The 21,995-nt window shown below is 39.6% G+C and overlaps 1 protein-coding gene and 1 pseudogene across 4 annotated transcripts in view; one reads left to right on the forward strand and one right to left on the reverse strand.

Annotated features, from left to right (window-relative positions):
• TMEM135 (transmembrane protein 135) overlaps positions 1-21,995 on the forward strand; it is a 236,886-nt gene that overhangs the window by 172,439 nt on the left and 42,452 nt on the right. The window lies entirely within an intron of this gene.
• LOC307109264 (iron-sulfur cluster assembly 1 homolog, mitochondrial-like) lies at positions 19,414-20,468 on the reverse strand (annotated as a pseudogene). Its single transcript has one exon. The product of its transcript is annotated as an iron-sulfur cluster assembly 1 homolog, mitochondrial-like (transcript).

The following is a 21,995-nucleotide window of genomic DNA, read 5'->3' on the forward strand; positions in this document are numbered from 1 at the left end:
GCGGTTATGGGTGATCAGGCAGGCAGGCAGAGTGGTTAGGGGCAATCAAGCAGGCAGGCAGGTGAGCGGTTAGGAGCCAGCAGTCCCAGGTTGCAAGAGGGATGTTCCACTGCAGGTTTAGGCCCGATCCTGCAGGGGTCCCGGATTGGAGAGGGTGCAGGCTGGGCTGAGGGACTCCCTCCCCCCCGCCCCCCCCATGCACGAATTTCATGCACCGGGCCTCTAGTTTAGATAATAGAATGAAAGGTATCATATTAATTGTTTAGGGAATGAAAGCATTGTTGTTATTCAGCCACTGAAGCTCTGAGAATCAAATTATATAGGAGTTGAGCTAACATCTGAGTCCATATGCAGTATCTGGAAAACAGCCAGGTGCAGCTAAAACATTTCCTCATGATGTTCATTAACTTTCCATAGAGAAAGTGTTTCACACTTAGATCAGCTCTTTTAGAATGAGAAAATTTAGAGCTAGTACAAATAATATTTAATGCTCAGTTTATAGACCAGACAGAAGCCAAGATTTTTAGTTCTGCACATCTGGTCATGATGGTTTTGGAATCTTTACACTCTGATGATATGTCTTTGTTATGACTTTAGAATATTTTCTGGCCAACTCATTAAGCAGGTATGGAAACAAATCCTGAGTCAGACCAAGTTTCTATCATGCATGAAGAACACTGGACTCTTTTCATCCTGAAAGAGAAAAACAATTCTTTGGATAGTGTCATGGAGCCATTTTGCCATATTGTACATAAATGAAGAGTATTACTCCTTGATGTTTTCTCCTCCTTGTCTTCCAGAAAAAGAAAATATGTTACCTTTCATTTGAGTAGTACTTTTCCATATACTTAGAGCAACTTTTGATAAGGATCTGAAGACTTCTTGAAAATAATTGTCATGCATCATTTATAAATTATTAAAATATTATGTTAAAGGTGCATTTAGCCTAATTAGCTCTCATTTTGATATAATACTTAAAGAAAATGAAAGAAACATTAAACTTTCTTCAGATGGCTTGTATAGTGTGCCAAATAGTCAGTAATAAATTATCTCTGGCATAAGAACAGGAGTATAGGGCAATTGGTAGTTTATTTCATCCCTTGGGCATAGCTTATTATTGAACGCTATGCAAAAATATAAGTGATCACATTGTATGCACAGAGAGGACTTCTCATTAAACATGTTTCCAGTTTATTTAAGAGCACTCCTGGAAATACTGAGAAAATAATTAAAGATTTTTTTATATGCATTTAATGAGGAGTAGTATCCTGAACTATACAGACTTATAGAATATATAGACTTACAGTTAAAAGGTTGTATTGAAAACCTTTCTGTTTCTGAACAAAGATTGAATCTCTTCCATGACTCAAGTAATGAAAAAAGAAATATTTTTTGAGGATAAGCCAATTTATATATTATTGGACATAACACAGACCACCCAGGCCTGAAGCCTACTGTTTATAGTTAAGGATCTTAAGTCTACATATGCTCTTGATGAGCAAGACTTATCTTTGTTCCAACTAGAAAGTTTTATGTCTACAAAGGGTAATAATTTCATGTTTTCCCCCCCTATTCTTGGCTAGTAAAATTCTGTCATGTAGATTATTTTATTTACACAGGGAAAAAGATTTCTTTGGACCTCAGTAATAATAACATTGCTAAATTTCATCTATCAAAGGACTAATGTTTAATATTGTTGGAGTTATATTTGCCTTCCAAACCAGTTTCTTGTATAAATATATATGTGTGTATGTACATATATGTGAGTATATGTACACACACATAAAATGTAGCTGAAATGTGTGAATACCCACACACACACACAAAACACACACAATGTAACTGACTTATTTTTAGTGCAAAATTTGTAGTTTGACTTGAAGCTTCATTCTCTTTTACTCAGCCATCAAATTTTAGAATTCTTCAAAGATTGATTTTAGGCTCTCCTCTAGGCTCTTTATTCTCCTTGTAAACAACTTACCCCACATTCATAGCTTTAACTGCTATTTAATTGGGGGGAAGAAAGAGTAAATGGTACAAAGCAGAAGATATCACTCATGGGTCTTCTTTTTTAAATTTTCATCCGAGGATATGTTTTTCATTGATTCTAGAAAAAGAGGAACATTCATGTGAGAGAGAAAAATCAATAGGTTGCCTCACCTCTATGCCCTGACAGGGGCTCAAACCCACAACCTAGATATGTGCCCTGACCGGGAATCGAACACTCGACACTTCAGTGCAGAGGATGGTACCCTAACCATTTGACAACACCAGCCAGGGTAGTCCTGAGTCTTCTTTTTTTTTTTGTCCTGAGTCTTCTTAACTTCCCATTGGAAAGTCATGTCTGATAGTATCTGATTTTCAATAAAGGTAGGCTCTTTGATGTAACTAAGGATAGAGAGTCAAAGGCCTGAAGTTCGGAGCATTTGAAATATCTGTTTTGTATAGATCAGAATAAAATGGTAGGATTGCCAGGCTGTGTTCAGGATCCATTTGAGCGTGGTGATCATATTTTGTTGTGTAGTTTTCCCTCATAGCACACACTTACTTCATTATAGATATGGAGAAAGTAGTTTCATACAGGGTTGCAGTTTTGCTAGTGGAGGTGATGTAAGGACTCAATGGGAAAGGAGCTTAGGAATAGAGTGTTTTCTAGGGTTATTTAATTGAGGCTGGATAGGGAGGATAGTGAAGAAAGAAAGCATTGATAGATGGGAAGAAATATGAATTGGAAGTCTCTAAAGAGGCCAGAGAACCTTCCTAGTGGGAGTATGTCATCCTCAGAATTAGAAGTAAAGGAGAATGTGGTTGAAAGGTGAACTGTTTGAATAAACAATTCAAGAGCAGTTAGGATGACAGGATTACAACAGCAACTGTGGAAGTAAATGGTTTGAAGTGAAGTGGAGTTATTCACTGGAATTGAGAAGTCTGGAGTACTCCATGGATCACACATGTGGATGTTTGAAGTCACCCAAAACAATGGAAGGATTTGGAATTGAAAGAAAGACTGTGAATTAAATTCCAAAGCCTTTGATGAATAAGAAAGAATGGCAAAGAGATTAGTGCATACACAGTGATGAAGAGGCAAAGAGAGAGGTATGACAGTGGCATGAGCCTCAAATGATCGAGATCCTTACTAAAGAATTGGGGATAATGGTATAAAGCTAGAAAAAGCGAGCAAGGAAGAATGAGGCCCAAACCTTAGTTTGAGATGGCTGCAGGGCATATGTGTCTTTAAAGGACAGCTAGTTTTCACTGGAGACAAACAGGCAAAAAACAAGCAAACAAAAAACCCATTTTCAGATAGGGTTGGGATTATAGAACAAGGGAAAACAGATAATATGTACTCAGTAAATGTGATATATGTATATTTAGCAACAATAAAAAGTTGATTCAGCCCTAGTTGGTTTGGCTCAGTGGATAGAGCGCCGGCTTGCGGACTGAAGAGTCCCAGGTTCGATTCTGGTCAAGGGCACATGTCTGGGTTATGGGCTCCATCCCCAGTAAGGGGCATTCAGGGGGCAGCCGATCAATGATTCTCCCTCATTATTGATGCTTCTATCTCTTTCTCACTCTCTGAAATCAAGAAAAATACATCTTTTAAAAAATGGTTGACTGAAACACTGTCCACATATGTTTTGGTTTTCATGTGTATTGGTGTTTGTGAGGGAGAATACATGTTACAGATGGATTTTAATAATCTCAGCATTAATAGGGGATGAAGTCAAGAGTACTAAGGTGAGTGGGAGAAAACATCAGAATTATGGGTGAACAATCATTTCAAAATTTTAAAATTTATTGACACATTTACGGTATAAGGACTATAGAATTCTATTTGTAAATGTGATAGATTATGTACATGATAGAATTAAGTCTTGGTAAATGTCAGGTACTGCTTAAAATGCTTCAAAGTTTCCCTGGCCAATTGCTCAGTGGTTACAGCATGACCTGCAGACTGCACGGTCATGGGTTCAATTCCTGATCAAGGGCATGTACCTCACTCAGTTGCAGGCTCCCTAGTAGGGGTGAGTTGGGGAGGCAACTAATAGATGTGCCTCTCTCACCTTGATTTCACGTCGATGTTTCTCTATCATCCCATCTCCCCTCCATACACACACTCTGTTGCTTCCATTCTCTCAATGGAAAAAATATCCATTGGTAAGGATTTAAAGAAAAAATGCTTCTAAGTTTTATATCCTTTGAGTTAATGATCATATTTATAAATAATCAAGATAATATAATAGTTGTTTTCTATTTAAAATAATGATTCATTTAATCTGTAAAGTGGTAAAACAAAATACAAATTGTTTTCTTAATGAACAATGTCATTGATCTTTCTTGGAAATATTTTGTTTAAATTTCCCAGTGGAATAAAGTACCTTTTATTAAACAGATATATTTAGCTGCACCCATATTCCTTTATTGGACCCTGTATATGTTTGAGAAAAGCTCTGTGTGTTGAGCAATTTTCTCAAATCCATTTAGCATTTAAATATCCTATCTAATAAAGAGGGAATATGCAAATTGACCGAGCAGTTGAGCGGCCTTAGCATATCATTAGCATATTACGCTTTGATTGGTTGAATGGCCAACTGGCCGACCGGACACTTAGCATATTAGGCTTTTATTATATATATATATATATAATAGAGGAATATGCAAATTGTCCGGGACACCATCACAGTAACAGTAACGACCAGCAGGTTGCCTGGGGTGACAAGGCCGGCAGGGGGGTTAGTGAGGGATGACCAAACAACTCAACAGCAGGCTGTGTTGGGCGACCAGGCCGGGAGGGGGGGGCAATTGGGGGTGACCAGGCCAGTGGGGGGGGCAGTTGGGAGCGACCAGGCCAGCAGGGGGGGCAGTTGGGGGTGACCAGGCCATGGGGGGGCAGTTGGGAGTGACCAAGCTGGTGGGGGGGGGCAGTTAGGGGTGATCAGGCTGGCAGGCAGGTGAGCAGTTAGGAGCCAGCAGTCCCAGATTGTGAGAGGGATCCAAGATTGGAGAGGGTGCAGGCTGGGCTGAGGGGACCCACCCCTGCATGATTTTCATGCATCAGGCCTCTAGTATATATATATCCTATCTAATAAAGAGGTACCGTACTTTCCGGCGTATAAGACGACTTTTTAACCCAGGAAAATCTCAAAAGTCGGGGGTCTTATATGCCGGAAAATACGGTATTTGGGTTTTAAGCAATCTGATATACATTGTCAGAGATTTTTCTAACCTACCGTATTTTCCAGCGTATAAGACCCCCGACCTTTGAGAAGATTTTCCTGGGTTAAAAAGTCGTCTTATACGCCGGAAAGTACGGTAATATGCAAATTGACCGTCACTCCAACAGACAAGATGGCCGCTCCCATGTGGTCAAAGATGACTGCCCCAATGTGGACATAAGATGGCCACCACAAGATGGCCAGCAGGTTAAGGGCAGTTAGGGGTGACCAGGCTGGCAGGGGAGGGCAGTTAGGGGCAATTGGGCCAGCAGGAGAGCAGTTAGGCGTCGATCAGGCTGGCAGGGGAGTGGTGAGGGGGTGATCAGGCTGGCAGGCAGAAGAGGTTAGGGGCAATCAGGCAGGCAGGCAAGCGAGCGGTTGGGAGCCAGCAGTTCTGGATTGTGAGAGGGATCCCAGATTGGAGAGGGTGCAGGCTGGGCTGAGGGACACAAACACACACACACACACACACACACACACACACACACACCCGGTGCATGAAATTCGTGCACCAGGCCTCTAGTATCTTGATATTGTGCCAAACACTGTTTAAGTATTTTACATATGTTAATTAACCTTCAAAACAACCCTGTGAGGGTAGTAAATACCATTATCACCACCCCATTTTCACAGATGTGTAAACTTAGGTATAGAGAGGCTTTACTAACTCGTTGGTAAGTAGCAGAGCCAGGACCTGGGCACAGTTGTCTGGATCCAAAGTCTATGCTCTTAACCATTGTGCTAAACTACTTTATGTGATGTGAGGAAGTGTATGACTCATTAAAAAAAACCTTTTCCTTTCTTACATTATTTCTTATTTTCTCAGCCTCTATGGATTACTTAGGATTGGGTTCAGTATTTAAGGTGGAAAATACAGTGGCTTAAATCTGAGAGAAATTTATTTTTTACGTAAAGGAGGACACTCCAGGGCTGATAAGGGAACTCCACAGTTATTGTGTCCTGACCAATCACTGCCTGTACCACGATGGCTGCTGGAATTCCAGCCATTGAATGAATCTCTTTTACAGGCCAAAAGGAAGGCGAATGGTGAAAAAGAAAAAGAAAAAGGGACAGTCCTATAAAATTAGCTTTCTTTAGACAAAGCTCCACACAACACTTCTGTTCTCATCTTGTTATTCAGAACGAGCTGGGAATTGTGTTTGTTTGTTTTTTTGGTTTTTTATTCTGGATAGCAGCATGCCTAACTAGATAATGGGTTTCTGTTACTAAAGGAGAAAGGGAGAATGAATACTGGGTGGGTATCTGTAGTCTGTGAGACACCATCCTTGGTATCCACATCTTTTCAGACTGGTCTTTTACACTGATTGTATCAGCACATTTTGAACCGAGAATTTAAATAACTGACAGGTGAAGACAAGAACTGAGAAAGAGTAGAATGGGGTATTTTGTCCCTCATGGCATACAGTGAGGGTAATAGTCATAATTGCTGTCATTTTCAATTAGAGTAAAACTCTTTCCTAAAGTGCTAAGTGACGTCTAATTATGTATTCACATAACATGTGTTATACTTTTAACAGGCCAATAAGAAACAGTATTTAAAAGTGAACTTCTAGTTCCTGTGTGGGGGGAAGGGATTCCCATCTGTCTGTTTCATTTCTTTAGGTTTATAGGAAGAATTGATTATTGAACTGCGAAAGTCCTATATAATCAGGAGGAAGTCCCTTCCTAATTCTCCCTCTCTCATAGGAGAGAAGCACTTTGTCCACTGCATTTTGAAGAATGGAGAGCCTGGTATATCTGATTTCACATTGTTGTGGGAGTTTCATTACATAGAAAAAGAACAAAGTTTTTTGAAGGAAAAAAATGTTTCTTTGGAAAGTTTTTTTTTCTACTGAAGAAAATAGTAAGCCTGAAATAGTTACTTAAGCTTATTTCTTGTTTTAGTCACAGCTTGGATTTCAAGATTGTTTTTGGTGATACATAAAAACTTTTCATGAAATTAGAGAATTTTATGCATTATATACATTTCAAAAATAATACATGAAACTAAATGTCATGATGAATTCTTATTTCCCCGTAAGACAGTGTGTTCTGGAATACAGGATAGCTAAGTAAGTCTCCTTTACTTTCAGGGGAGATTAAGTACCTACTCTTTTAAAATGGTCTGAATATGAATAGTTACATGACTTGTTCATTATACACACTCTGTCATCTGTCACATTTTAGCTGACTCAAGTTTCCAGTAAATGATTTAAGGATTTGAACTAGAATGAGAAAACCTCCTGTATCTTTTTTACAAGAGTGTATTAGGAACAAAATTCTGACCTCAAGGGTCGCAGATATTGAATGGACAATCATGGATTTCACAAAGAATTCTTTTCTGTCTCTTCCTTGCTATTGTATTTTCATGCTTGCTGCACAACTAGTTAAACCCAGTTTACTAATGTTGTTCATGTTCTTTATTTGTTTTGTTTCGTTGCTTGTGGAAACCTGATTAGAGCTTTTGAGAGTGGAGTTTAGTCAGAAGTGATTTATTTTCTGTATCTAAGCTGGATTCCAGCTGTTCGAGGTTTTTGTCTTCGAAGTCTAGGTTTCAGATGGCATCCAGATTGAAAAGACAATTCTGGTTAAGATGCCTATCCTTGTCTTTCTTAAGTAGTTTAAATTCTTTGTTTTTCTAAGAATTTTTCAGAATTTTACTTAGATTTTCATGCTAAAAATTACTATTCTAAAATAAATTTGTTATACTGGTAGGATTATAGACTCCAAAATTTTAAAATGGTTAGTTTTAAGGAAGGATTATATGTGTTTTAAAAGTTATTTATATTTTTCTAATTTTAAGTAGCCAAATGAATTTTAAGTAGCCAAATGAATAGGATTCAGTAGGCTGTCTCTATGAAAAGTCCTGCCTACTATGTAACAAAACAATATTTCCTTCATGCTTGTGATTCAGAAGTCACAAGCTCTACCAATGTGGAGAGACAGACTCCTGTTCATACTTACCGTATGATTTGTCATACCCTGTATCTTTCCCTGAATCCTTCCTTTTTTATTTTATTCACTAAAGTGTAAGCAGTTTTACATCTAGTTTTGACTTAGTAGCTTGTCAAACTCCTGTTTATTACTAAAATTATGTTTCATAGCCTTCTTCCTAATGTTATAAATTTTAAAAGTTCTATAAAATAACATGTTCTGGAAAGGTATCAGCCATCATTATTTTTAGACTACAGATTTCTGTTGACTCTCACAAGATTTTTTTTTAAGAGGAACTTTCAGTTTTTCTCATTAAAATTATACCTAAAGACACATCTGTAAACATCTCAATTCTGTTTCTCTTTTGTGAACTCTGTTATAAAGTACTTTTCATGAAACTTGCTATATCAGGTTACCTATCAGTTTTCCTTTAGAAAGGTCATTTGTGATTGCTTCCTTCTTGACTATAATCCTTAGAAGAAAAGCCCCCTTGAAAATTATACACCAGCACTAAAAAAAAAAAAAAAATTAAAAAAAATGTCTGTAATCATAGTCTTATTGGGTTCAGTTGATCCATCACCAGCTCCCTAGTGCTACAGTATGGTTACATTGACTTCCTATGGATTTCTATGAGGTTTTCGAGGTTCTAATAACAATGAAAAGAAGAAAGTTGTATCACACATTCTATTACCACCCTATTCATTTTAATCTTTAGAAAGTGACTTAACATATACTGGTTGCAGTTACCTTTGTAGTTATCCAGAGTTGCATTTTTCGGTATGGTAGCCACTGGCCAATACAGCTGTTGAGCACTTGAAATGTGGCTAGTCCAAATTTAGTGTGCCATTAAGTATAAAGTACAGCAGGTTTTGAAGACTTAATACAGAAAAAGGTATACTATTAATAATTCTTTTTATGTTGATTATTTATTGACATGATCATATCTTGGATATGTTGGGTTAAGTGAAATATACTATTGAAATTGATTTCACATATTTCTTTTTACTTTTTAAAAATGTCTGCTAGCAAATTTAAAATTACATCTATAGCTTGCATTATGTTTCTTTTGGACAGTGCTGCTCTGGCAGATACAAGATTAGAAATGATCTCTGTGGATCTTCTGATCCCAGCATTGTGATGATTCTGGCTGATGCTCTGATTAATTCTGGAACCATTATTTTGTTCTTGATGGTTATGATATTGTGGTCTCTGTGGTGGATTTTTGCAGTGTGTTCTTTTGGAATGTAGGGCTCATGGAGAATCCTTTCTGTTCATGAGGGCATGAACCAAACTACCTTTGTTTTGAAAAAAAAATTGTCTTTTAAACCTTTCATTATGCTTAGGTCTTGTCATTTCTTTTCTTTTTTTAAAAATTACTTTATTGATTAAGGTATCACATATTTGTCATCAACCCTCTCCCCCCGTTCCCTTCCCAAACCCCAGGTCTTGTCATTTCTGATGTTGGACTTTTCTACCTGGTATAGCAATTATCCTGCTTTATCCTTTTATTATTAAAAACCTTAAGTTTATTAATTTTATCTCAGTGATTCCATTTATTCTGTCCAAGGCTTTGGCCCTTATAGTATGAGTTTTGTTTTCATTAGGTCTCAAATGGTGCAGTAGGAAGAATATAGGCTTTAGAGTGAAACGTCTTAGATTCTAACTCTGCTTCCTCCTCTAATAGTTTAGCTGAGCAATCCTGGGCAAAACATTATCTTCCTAAATTTCAATCTTTTTTTCTGTAAAATGGATGTTGTAAGGATCAAATAAAACACCATATAAATATTGTTATTACCTACCCATGTCATTCTTCTGAGGCCTTTTCTTTTCAACCTTCTTCAGTAGTATTTGACGTCAAGGGCACTTTCATTTTCTAGTATCATTCATTCCTTGCTGTTTATTTTTATTATCATTTTAGATCTTCTCTTTCTCTCATCCATTGATATTTTTAGGTCTATCGATCTTTAGTCTTTCTAACAGACTATGACTGTAAAAAAATAGAAAAAATATCTTACATAATATTGCTCACAAATTGGACATCATGACTTGGAATTTGCATGTAGATTTAAAAAACCTGAGATCATAGATTTTAAAAAAAAGTTCCAAACCAACGCAGGAGGAGGGGGGAATACCACAAATTGTAGAAATCAAGACCTGAGAGAAAGCAAGAAAGGAATGGACAGATATTGAATATTTGTCATGTTCCAGGCATTGCTCTTGATAGATTATTGCATGTTACCTCATTTTATGCTCATCACAAGCTTTTAAGGGTGAGTTTTATTTCCCTCTCCCCCCTTTATCTTAGAGGAAGATACTGAAGGCCAGGCATATTAAGTAACTTGCTTTTAGGTTATGTAGGTCCCTCCCTCATTATTTATCTGCATTTCCCCCCAAGACCATTGTTTGGTAAATACTCTTTGGACATTTGAGTTCTGTGCTAATGATGTAGATAGAGTTGGTCTTAAGTGTACTAACAAAGTAAATGAAACTTGAGTGTTTTTTTAAAAGGATATAAGCTAATGAGATTGATGAAATGTAGTTTTTACTGTTTGGGGAAACAGGTTTCTAGATCAGTCTTTAGAGTGGCTGGAAGGTGTGGACGCAGTAATTCAGGAAGCCTTCCCGTCCCAAGCTGGAAATGTCAACAGAACTTTCAGGTCTGAAGCTGCGGAACACTAAAAATGCAACCCTTCAATGTCTGACGTTCTTTACCACATTCCCTGGGGCCCAGCTCTGGCTCTTCAGCCAGCTAGCTACTCCCCTTACTGGTAGGCAGAGTTAAAATGGTACTTGTAAATTTGTGAATTATGCTGAGACTTTCAGAGCTTAATCCAGACTTATTTGAAATGTCTTCACAAGTGTGATTTGTAACAATCTTTGCCTACTTCCCTGGAAGCTTTCCTCCCTGTCTACATTTGTCTGCCTATTAGCTCCCCTAATGCTCTACCCCTTACATATCTTTCTCACATTCCATCAGTGCATTCCTACCTTCTGACTTTCTGGCCAAACTATGTTAAATATCTTGTGCTTTAGAAGTCTTGTGGCAAGTATTCTATCCTGTAGACCAGGGGTCCTCAAACTTTTTAAACAGGGGGCCAGTTCACTGTCCCTCAGACCGTTGGAGGGCCAGACTATAGTTTAAAAAAAACTATGAACAAATTCCTATGCGCACTACACATATCTTATTTTGAAGTAAAAAAAACAAAACGGCAAAAACACCCGCATGTGGCCCGCGGGCCGTAGTTTGAGGACGCCTGCTGTAGACCTAGTAGCAGGAGTGAGTGAACTCCTTAGAGGTAAATACGTATTTTCAACTGCACATCTTCATATTAAAGAAAGCTAGACAAGACATTTATAAAATACTAGAGGCCCGGTACATGAAATTTGTGCAGTGGGGAGGGAGGGTGTCCCTCAGCCCAGCCTGGAACCTTTCCAATCTGGGATCCCTCTCACAATCTGGGACTGCTGGCTCCTAACCGCTCGCCTGCCTGCCTGCCTGACCGCCCCCTAACCACTCCTCTGCCAGCCTGATTGATGCCTAACTGCTCCCCTGCCGGCCCAATCGCCCCCAACTGCCCTCCCCTGCCGGCCCGATCGCCCCCAACTGCCCTCCCCTGCTGTCCTGGTCGCCCCTAACTGCCCTCCCCTGCTGGCCTGGTCGCCCACAACTACCCTCCCCTGCCGGCCATCTTGTGGTGACATGGGGGCGGCCATCTTATGATGACATGGGCGTGGCTATCTTGTGACCACATGGGGGTGGCCATCTTGTGTGTGAGGGTGTGATGGTCAATTTGCATATTACCTCTTCATTATTAGGATGATTTGTAAGTGTACTGGTTTCTAAAGAAATCTTTTCCAACCCCCCCCCCCCCCAAAAGGAGTTCTAAGAGGCATCTGCTGTGTTTCTAGAGCAAAAATAACCTTTAATCTCACCTTCGTTTCTCATTTTAAGTGAATGAATATTTGAGAAGCTCTTGTCTCCATGTTCAGGCCCCTATACTTTTCTATTTAAAAAAATATGTGAAGTGCTACTATTACATTGGGTAATTTTATTTCAAATGAAAAAGAAGAATGTTATTTTCTTCTACCCTGCCTTATGGTTGTCTTTTATATTTTCACTTGACTCTCCTTCCTCTTTTAGCCTCTTGAAATTTTGACCCTGATGCTTGAATTCCCTTCCTTTCTTTCTACAAAAAATGGGATGCAGAATAAGGCATGGCCTGAAGTCAGAAGTAAATTCCTACATTTAAATGCTAGCAACCATGACAGGCTCCTTGAGGCAAGGCTTGCCTGCCTGTCAGCCCCTTGGCTGTTGGGTGACCACATGGCCACTGGGCTCACTCTAAGAATGTTCAGTTGTAACACACTATTGCCAAAAAGAAAATAGAACAAAACATCACTCTGTGTATTAAGTATTTGTCTTGCAGGATACTGAAAACCTAGAACATAGCCTACACATACAAACTTTCAAGAATTTTTCATCATGTTGGAGTCTCAGAGTGAGAAAAGCCAAGCTAGTTTGGATTTTAAAGTTTTCCACCCACTTTTCCATGCTGCCAATCTCTACAGGGACCCCTAATCATGTAGGGACCCTGAGCCTCCCGCTGCCCCACCCTCAGTGCTGCTAACACCAAGCCTTGCACCACAGACAAGCGGCACAGGGAGAGGCCAGAGGGGACAAGAAAGTCATTCCAAGGAAGGTTTTGGAAACAGTAAAATGGTTCAGTGTAAGAAATGGATATGGTTTCAACAACAGGAATGACACCAAGGAAGATGTATTTGCACAGCAGACTTCCATAAAGAAGAATAACCCCAGGAAGTACCTTTCTGTATAGGAGATGGAGAGACTGTGGATTTTGATTTTGTTGAAGGAGAAAAGGGGGTGGAGACAGCAAATGTTAAGGGCCCTCGTGGAGTTCCAGTGCAGCAGTATATATGCAGGAGAACAAGGTAGACCAGTGAGACAGATGTGTATTGGGGTATAGACCATGATTCCACAGAGATCCTCCTCACCAAAGAGCCTGGAGAGGACAGCAATGAAGAAGAAAAGGAAAATCAAGGAGATGAGACCCAAGTCTCATCTATATGAAGTGCTACTATTACATTAGGTAATTTTATTTAAAATGAAAAAGAAGAATGTTATTAAAATTACCCAATGTAATAGTAGCACTTCAGCAGCCACCTCAGTTGTTGGTACCATAACGCTGCAACTTCAATTACTGATGCGATGCCCAGAAAACTCTAAACCACAAGATGGCAAAGAGACAAAAGCAGCTGATCCACCAGCTGAGAATTTGTTGGTTCTCAAGGCTGAGCAGGGCCAGGCTGAGTAAATGCCAGCTTACCATCTCTACCATCATCCCAGTTTAGTCATCCAACAAGAAGAAGTGAATATGAAATCACAGCAATAAGAAATGAACAAAAGATTGGAGTGGAAGACCTTAAGTGCCTTATTTTTGCTCGTTGACCAGATAACTGGAACTATCTGCATTATCTGGGCAGCACGGGGTTTTTATTATTTTTATGTCAAGATGTATTTTTGGTAATGACAAATGTGTTTTAGAAAAAGCCTGGTTTTTCTCAGTACATTTGTAAAGATTTTTAAATTGTTTCATATCTGGTCCAATCCTCTCTAATAAAATGGTAATATGCAAATTAACCATCACTCCGCTACAGAAGCCATGCCCACCAGCCAATCAGGGCAAGTATGCAAATTAACCCCAATCCAAGATGGCTACAGCCACAGAGAGCAAGGTTTCCTAGGTAACAGAGTAAGCCAAGCTTTCCATAGCCGTTGCAGGCCTAAGCCTCCACTGAAGCTACAAAGTTTCAATAGTAGAAGGTAAACAAATTCAAACAAATGGCGGCAGAATGGAGCTTGAGAGAGCAGGCCAGGGTTGCTGCCGGCAACAGGGGAAGCAAAGCTTTCCGCACACCCTGGCCTGGCTCACCCGCTTAAGGCAACAAAGTTTCAATTGTAGAAGGTGAATTAACTGCCACAGAAATGGCTGCCGGAGCCCCAGGCTTGGCTCCGCTCCAGGCTACAAAGTTTCAATTGTAGAAGGAAAATAAATTCCAGATACCAGGGCCTCCCCTTGGGTTGCCAGGGGGCGTGGCCAGCCTGCAAACCACCACAGGCCCCTCGCTCAGGCCGCCCCACACCCCAAGGAAACACCCACCCTTATCTGTGACACCCTTCAGGGCAAACCAGCTGGCCCCCACCCCTGTACCAGGCCTCTATCCTGTCTAATAAAAGAATAATATACAGATTGATCATCACTGCAACACACAATATAGCTGCCCCCATGTGGTCAAAGATCCTGCCCCCATGTGGACACAAGATGGCCACCACAAGATGGCCAGCAGGAGAGGGCAGTTGGGAGGCACCCGGACTGCAAGGGAGGGCAGTTGTGAGGGACCAGGCCTGCAAGGGAGGGCAGTTGAGAGGGACCAGGCTTGCAAGGGAGGGCAGTTGGAGGTGATCAACCCTGCAGGAGAGGGCAGTTAGGGGTGACCAGGCTGGCAGAGGAGGGAAGTTGGGGGCAAACAGGCTGGCAGGGGAGCAGTTAAGCATCAACCAGGCTGGCAGCAGAGTGGTTAGGGGGTGGTCAGGCTGGCAGGCAGGAGCGGTTAGGGGCAATCAGGAAGGCAGGCAGGCAGCAGTTGGGAGCCAGCAGTCCTGGATTGTGAGAGGGATGTCCAACTGCCCGTTTAGGCCCGATCCCACCAGGATTGGGCCTAAACGGGCAGTTGGACATCCCTCCAGGAGTACCAGATTGGAGAGGGTACAGGCTGGGCTGAAGGACAACCCCCTGCCGTGCACGAATTTCGTGCACCGGGCTTCTAGTTGGAAATATAATTATTATAGAATATAGTATGTTGAGTTATCACACAGATAAAAATTTCTTACTGAGTGACTCATGTGCTATGCACTGATGTACTAGTAGGCACTTAGGATATATTAATTGACAATAGCACTGTGTATTTTATATGAAAGTACTTTGTATAATGTACTGCACTTTTCACATATATGTGTTCCCCGCTGGATTGTAAACTTCTGGAGAACATGCTCAATGGCTAGCCTCAGCACTTGGCAACCTGCCTGGTATATAGGCGGCTCCTAGTAAATATTTGTGAAATATCTACCTGTGTGAATGAGTGAATTAATGAGGAATGAATGTGAATATTGCCCCAACCTACAAACTTTATCGTCTCAACTTGTTTACTCAATTACAATTCCTAGTACACTGACAAACATGCATATATCAACATCCCCCGTATCCTGTTTTTAGGACTTGATAGTTTTATATTAGAGTTATTGTTCTATTTTATCTGGGGAATTTAAAAACTGTTCCTAATTAAGAAGAAAAACTCCTATTTAGACCCCAGTTTATACATATATATGTCTAAGGGTAAGTTCATACTAAATTGTCAGTGTAAAAAATCAATAAAAATTTATATTAGGGATGATCACTGTGAGTTGTTAGTAAGTATTGGAATAGCTGATTAAAAAATAAATTTCCTTAGAAAGTAAATAAGAATAAACCCCTAAAATTGCTGTTAAAAATGAGTCTAAGAACATGGTACCCAATTGGAAATATAATTACTATAGAATACAATGTTTTGAGTTACTATACAGATACAAATTTCTTACTGAGTGACTCATGTGCTTTGCATTGATGTAGGCACTTGGGATATGTAATTGAACAATGCAAAATTTATGAATGCTTTAGTAATTAAAAAAACTCAGAATACACAGGTGTTTATGCATACATGTAAAATGTTAGTAATATGTTGTAGGACAAGCCTATTTCTGAAAACAGTTGCAAAGATTTTTAAGATTATCACACTTAAAATGAAATATTGAAGTTATTGTAGAAAAGATTAAATGATGTTAGGATTTGAGAGGAAAAGGGGCATTGTGCTTTGACTTTCCTTAAATGTAATAAACAATTAAATATAATACAATTGATCTTCAACAATAATATGTTTGGCCTGAGTGTAGACTATGTTATTGTTCAAAAAACTTTGCTTTTCTTCCCTGGGGAAGCATTATACTTCCCTGCCCTATTGACATCATGCCTGGCCTTGGATTTGCTTTGGCTAATTAAATATGAGTGGAAATGATGTATGTTTACTTTTGAGCTGAAGCTTTGAGTCAAAACCTAGTGTCCTATATTCTCCTTCTCTCTCTCTCTCTCTCTCTCTCTCTCTCTCTCTCTCTCTCTCTCTCTCTCTCTTTCTCTCTCTCTAACAATCAATCAAACTGAATAGATGCTTCCTCATAATGCTTAGGTCCAAAATAAAAATGACATGTAGTTGAGCCATAGCCAACCCTTGTTTGACATGTAGCATGAGCAAGAAATAAAGTTTTGTTGTTGAAATCATTGAAATTTTATCACTGCATCATAACCTAGCCCAGTTGTTCTCAAATGAGAGTGGACATATGAATCGTGGAGATTTTGTGGCATGTTGGACCCCACTCTTAAGAGTTTTTGAATATAGTAGGTCTGGGTGGGGATCAATAATTCATATTTTTGACAAAGTACCATCTGATGTTGATGCTGTTCCAGGGGCCACACTTTGAGACTTACTGGTCTAGTCTGTCCTAATTGATACAGCCCCTTAAATTATATTCCTGGATACCTTAATTACTCAGTCAATGCCATGACAACAAAATGCAGAATGTTTCCCAGCCTCATTATTAAAGAAGTAAACGCCATATCATTTGCTCCTTTGATCCTGAGACATGGACACACAAAATGTCATAAGAAACCCTAAATTTAGTAGAGTGGATTAGATAACTATGGATATTACTATGATATTAGCCAGAGTCAATTAAAAGCCTCCCCTTCCCCCCTACAAAGAACAAAGTCTCAGAAAGAGACAGTCACATCTAATTGTGAGAGAAATTGCCATTCCTGATGACTTGGCAGGAATTCTCTTGGAAAAGAAGGGTAGGTGAAGAGGCCATTGCATATGGAAGGACCAGGATGAGCAAGGACGAGGTGAGGAGACGTATAATGTGTCTGAAAGTAATGAGAGTCAGAGTAACAGATAAGGGAAAGGTGACCTCATGAATTTCTTTCAGAAGTTAAATTTCTTTTTTTTTTTTAACTGTATCTTTTTAAAAAAATATATTTTTTATTGATTTCAGAGAGGAAGGAAGAGGGAGAGAGAGATAGAAACATCAATGATGAGAGAGAATCACCAATCAACTGCCTCCTGCACGCCCCTCACTGGGGACTGAGCCCACAACCCAGGCATGTGCCCCCGACCAGAATCGAACCTGGGACCCCGCAGTCCGAAGGCTGACGCTCTATCCACCGAGCCAAACCCGCTAGGGCCAGAAGTTAAATTTCTTGCTTGTTGTATAATATGAAACACAGTGAAGCTTCAGTTCAGTGCTGTTTTTTTGTGTTCATGTCTGGAATTGAGGTGCTTTTAAATTGTAAGTTCCTAAAGGTGGCAAATTAATACCAAGGGTAGGCCTTCTGATTGTCCAGGAAATTCTGCAGGGACTAAAGTGAAAAATAGCCCTTGTGAGGAGGAGGGAAGCCTGCACGGATTTCTGACCAGAGCATACTTTTCAGGCACATCACGTTTAGATAGGAACATGGGTGGAAGTGGGAAATTGGAGCCTTTAACACTATCCATACCCTTAGGTCCCTGGTAAAGTCTTTGTGTAATGTCAGTTGGAAGAGCATAGCTCCTTCTCTTCATTCAGGTGAAATGTAGTTTCTATTCTACTACCTAGGATCCCCTACTTCTCTGTAGTATTTCCTCTCCACAGTGAGCCCTCAGTGGGCAGTTAGACTATTGGAATGTAAAATGATTTTACTATTGTGTAAGGATGTCTGAAACCAAACTCTGTTTTCTGGCGGATCACCTGATTTCCTTGGACCTTGGTTTCTTAATCTGTAAAATATAAATCTCAGGTTACTTGAGTTCCAATATTCCATTTTTCTAATACCATTTACAGGCCAGCAAGATTCCAATATGTGTTAACTTGCCAATTTCTGTTATACATACCACAAATTAAGTAATCATCTTTGCAATGAATAAAGTAAGCTGAAGTATTTGAGATGGGTGCTTTTCTTGTAAAGTTGGGTTGCTCTGTAGTCCTCAGTTAATTAGAAAATAGTTTTCCAAAAGTTTTCAAAATGATGTTTTTGCTTCATTACATGTAGATGCATATTTTATTTATTTTAGATTTGAACTTTGATGTAAAATAAGTATCAATTTATGAGAAAGTGTCTCCTGATCTTAGAGTTTCAAATAGCTGCCATTTTGCTCACTAGGAAAGCCAGATGCCATCTTACTATTATTTATGATCACAAAGAGGCCACATTTTTTAAATTGACAACTCAGTCACTATATATATTCAATATTGTGTAAATTATAAGTGGGTTGACAATTATATTAATACGAATGCATGAGCTGTTCTAGGTTTTGTGACAGGGACAAGGACTTTAGTAAATGTGACAAACATCAAGGAATTCAACTACTTCTATTCATAAGAATTGGCTTAATAAAGCATATATGTCACGTCATAAACAATATGTCAAACCCAGGAAAATCAATAGTTAAATGACGAAAGGAACACTGTTAAAAAGAAAAATTGGTGATAAAATGTTAGGTTAAAATATTAGATTTAAAAATTTTAGCAGTTGGAGTTTGGATCCAGAAAGTGTATGCCTATTGGGAGTATTTGGGAAGTCTTTGTGTAATATGTTCTGCTTCACACTCACTACTGCATTCCAAAAAGGTGCTTCTGGGTTGCCACAGTGTCTTCCCTGCTGGTATAAATCACTGCTTCATAGTTTAAAAGAAACAGCATGGCAATTCATATAAATAGGTTTTAAAATAAGATTCTTCTAACTCAGAATAAAAATACGACCTCCGTCAAATTACACAGCAATCTTATTGAAGCGTCAGTCAGATAGAGAAGCCAAACCAGCCATTTACCTTCACTGCCGGCGTCCGAATGCCTGACTGGCGTCACCTCCACAGAAGGGGAGGTGTGAACAGGCCCCGCTCTGCAGTGTGTGGGTAGACCAAGCCCTTCTGTTTCCCTGGGGTTTTGCTTCCGCAGACATAGAATTGAGGGGGTGGGCTAGTGGCTTGTAAGAGCCCTTTCAAATAAAGGCACCTACGTCGGCTTGAGATCCCACCTTGAGCAGACGTTTAGGGTGGCAAAAGAAATGGATGAAAAATGGTGGGTGGGCAAAATATTTCTTACCTTTCTGTGCCATCACTCAAAACTGGTCGACAACACAGTTCAAGGAAATCTTTGATAATTTCATCTAATGGCTGATGTTGCTAAAGGGTGAGCAAATGAGGCATCTGACATGAAATTTTGGAAAAGACTGTAGAAAGGCCGTGCCAAGCTTGTGTAGAAAAGCAGTGCAATGCCCTGTCAACCCAGAAGTCAGGACTTCGGCCTCTGAATTTTAAGTACCATCAGTCTGGTCTGGAGATGCACAGATCTATAGGGTGCAGACCTATTAAGAAGGTGTTTCCAGAAATCCTCCTCCTAGGCAGGCATCTTCCATGAAACTGGTTCTAACTGAAAGGATGCAAGAGAGTTAAGTGCAGGCTAGGCTTTTTTTTCTTTACAGAGCAAAAAATCACCCCAAAAGAGTGATGGCTTCTCACATTCTGTCGCCTAAAAAGATTACAGATATCACTTCTGAAATCTAATACTTCATTTTCAAAGTGCATCGCTTTACTGTCTCATAAGGCAGCCATGCATTATAAACCTTAAGCACATGACAGTCACATGATTTCTTCAGTAAGCCCAGGGCTTCCAAAGCTGTCCTGGAGCTCACAGCCAGAGCAGTCCTGAGGAGTCAAACATTAAAGCTTTCTCCACAGCCACGCGCTCCTTTGATGTTTGGGTTATTGAACACAAATGCATGGGCAATTTGTCTTCAACATAGTCCATTTCTGTTCCTACAGTGTTGGCTGTGCTTCCTTTCCCATGAGCCCTCTGACTCCACCTTGAACAACTTCATCAGAATCTCCTCTGTCTTCATGTATTCTAGAGCATAGAAAGGCCATTACAACCCCTGGTTCAACACCAACTTTCACACCTACGTGTTCAGACTTATCTAAGAAGTGTTTTATCTTGTTTCCTGCTGAAGGTGTCAGGGTGAAGGCGGCCCTGGTGGGCTGCAGCTTCCTCTTGCTCACAGCCTGGACAGTGGCCCAGACTAAGGAAGTGACATCCTCAGGGTCCGGGCACACGGGTGCCTCGGGTGGGAGCCCCACCGCAGCTTTTCCCAATAGACACGTGGCCACATTGGCACCGCCATATTATTTTAATGACATAGATACCAACATGTATTTGAAAACCAATTTATGTTGATTCAGAGATTCTATATAATTGAAAACATTTGTTTTTAAGCCTTTTTGCCACCATTATAGAAGGGGGAAAAGTGAAAATACTTGCCAGTCTTGAGGACTTAAAAAATAGATTAGTTCAGTATTGTGGTTTTAATTTTGTTTAATGTAAATAATTGTTGCCCATAGCAATCCCATCTTAAAAACTTGCTAAGCTTTTTCTTAGATTTACATAAAACACTATTTCGATCTTAAATTTGGTTTTTGCCTATGGTTAATTTGTCAAGTCTAAACACATGACATTTCCAGTTTGACTGGTATTGCTATTCCTTCATTTTGAGACGGAATTTCATCCTAATTAACATTTCTCTTAGACACAGTCGGAAGGTAGCTCTTGGTTCCTTAGCAATTGAAGACAGCTTGGAGCGTGACCTTCCTTAGTTTGGATTTTAAAGCAAACTAGTTCAAATCTCTCCAAGTTTAAGGAGAAACCTGATTCTATTGGAGTTGTTACTGTAAGTTTGAATCCAAATGTTCCAATTTCTGTTTAGGCCACACCAGGAAAAAGTACACAGTATTCATCTGGGGACTTAACAATCACACTACCCATAACTGCTGCCTGCTTTAGCAGCTTTCCTGAGGTTCTTGAGAACAGTGTTCCATTCTGTAGGAAATAAATGTACTGTGAAATATTTACCAGAATCAAAAGTAATATTTTTAATGCACTGGGGGAATTCACTATTTAAAGAATCCAATTGGAAATTATTTTGTAGATTTATAATGTGTTCATGAAGCTAACAAAATAATCTTCCCCAAATTTCTTAATTTGCTGCTATTCCAACTTCAGATTTTTGTATGTGCATTTTCTTAAAATAGGAACATAACATTAGTTATCTTGTTTTCTCTTATTAAGTGCCATGTGCAGGCTGAAACTGAAATCTCTCAGTCTGTTTTGTTTTCAAACAATAGTAGACGTAAGAGGAAAAACCTGTTGTGTATATGTAAGCAATGTAATTTATTTTAGTCACACATTACAGATTCTGAGTAGTAAATCCAACTGACTGAGTTAATCTGTTGGACTATACATCTGTGATTAGGAAACTGAAGATTAAAAAAAAAAAGGAGGGATCTCTTACCCTTTGGAATAGCATGGATGGACCTGGAGAGTATTATGCTAAGTGAAAGAGGCCAATCTGAGAAAAACAAATATTACATGATAAAACTTATTTGAGGAATTAATGTACAAAATGAACTGACCAACAAAATAAGACCCAAACCATGGAGGCATGGAACAGACTGGCATACCTCGATGTGAGGTTGGGAGAACGAGAAGAGATAAACCAAAGTACTTATATACTTACTAGAGGCCCAGTGCATGATTGAATCATGCACGTGTAGGGTCCCCTACACGCTTTCGCTTTCGATCACGGGGGAGCTGGGTGCCTGTCCACTGGTGCACCAGGCCTTTCAGAAGCCTCTGGCGCGGCGAAGGCTTCTGAA

The sequence above is a fragment of the Cnephaeus nilssonii genome (genome assembly GCF_951640355.1).
Source record: "Cnephaeus nilssonii genome assembly, chromosome: 13".
NCBI lineage: Eukaryota > Metazoa > Chordata > Mammalia > Chiroptera > Vespertilionidae > Cnephaeus > Cnephaeus nilssonii.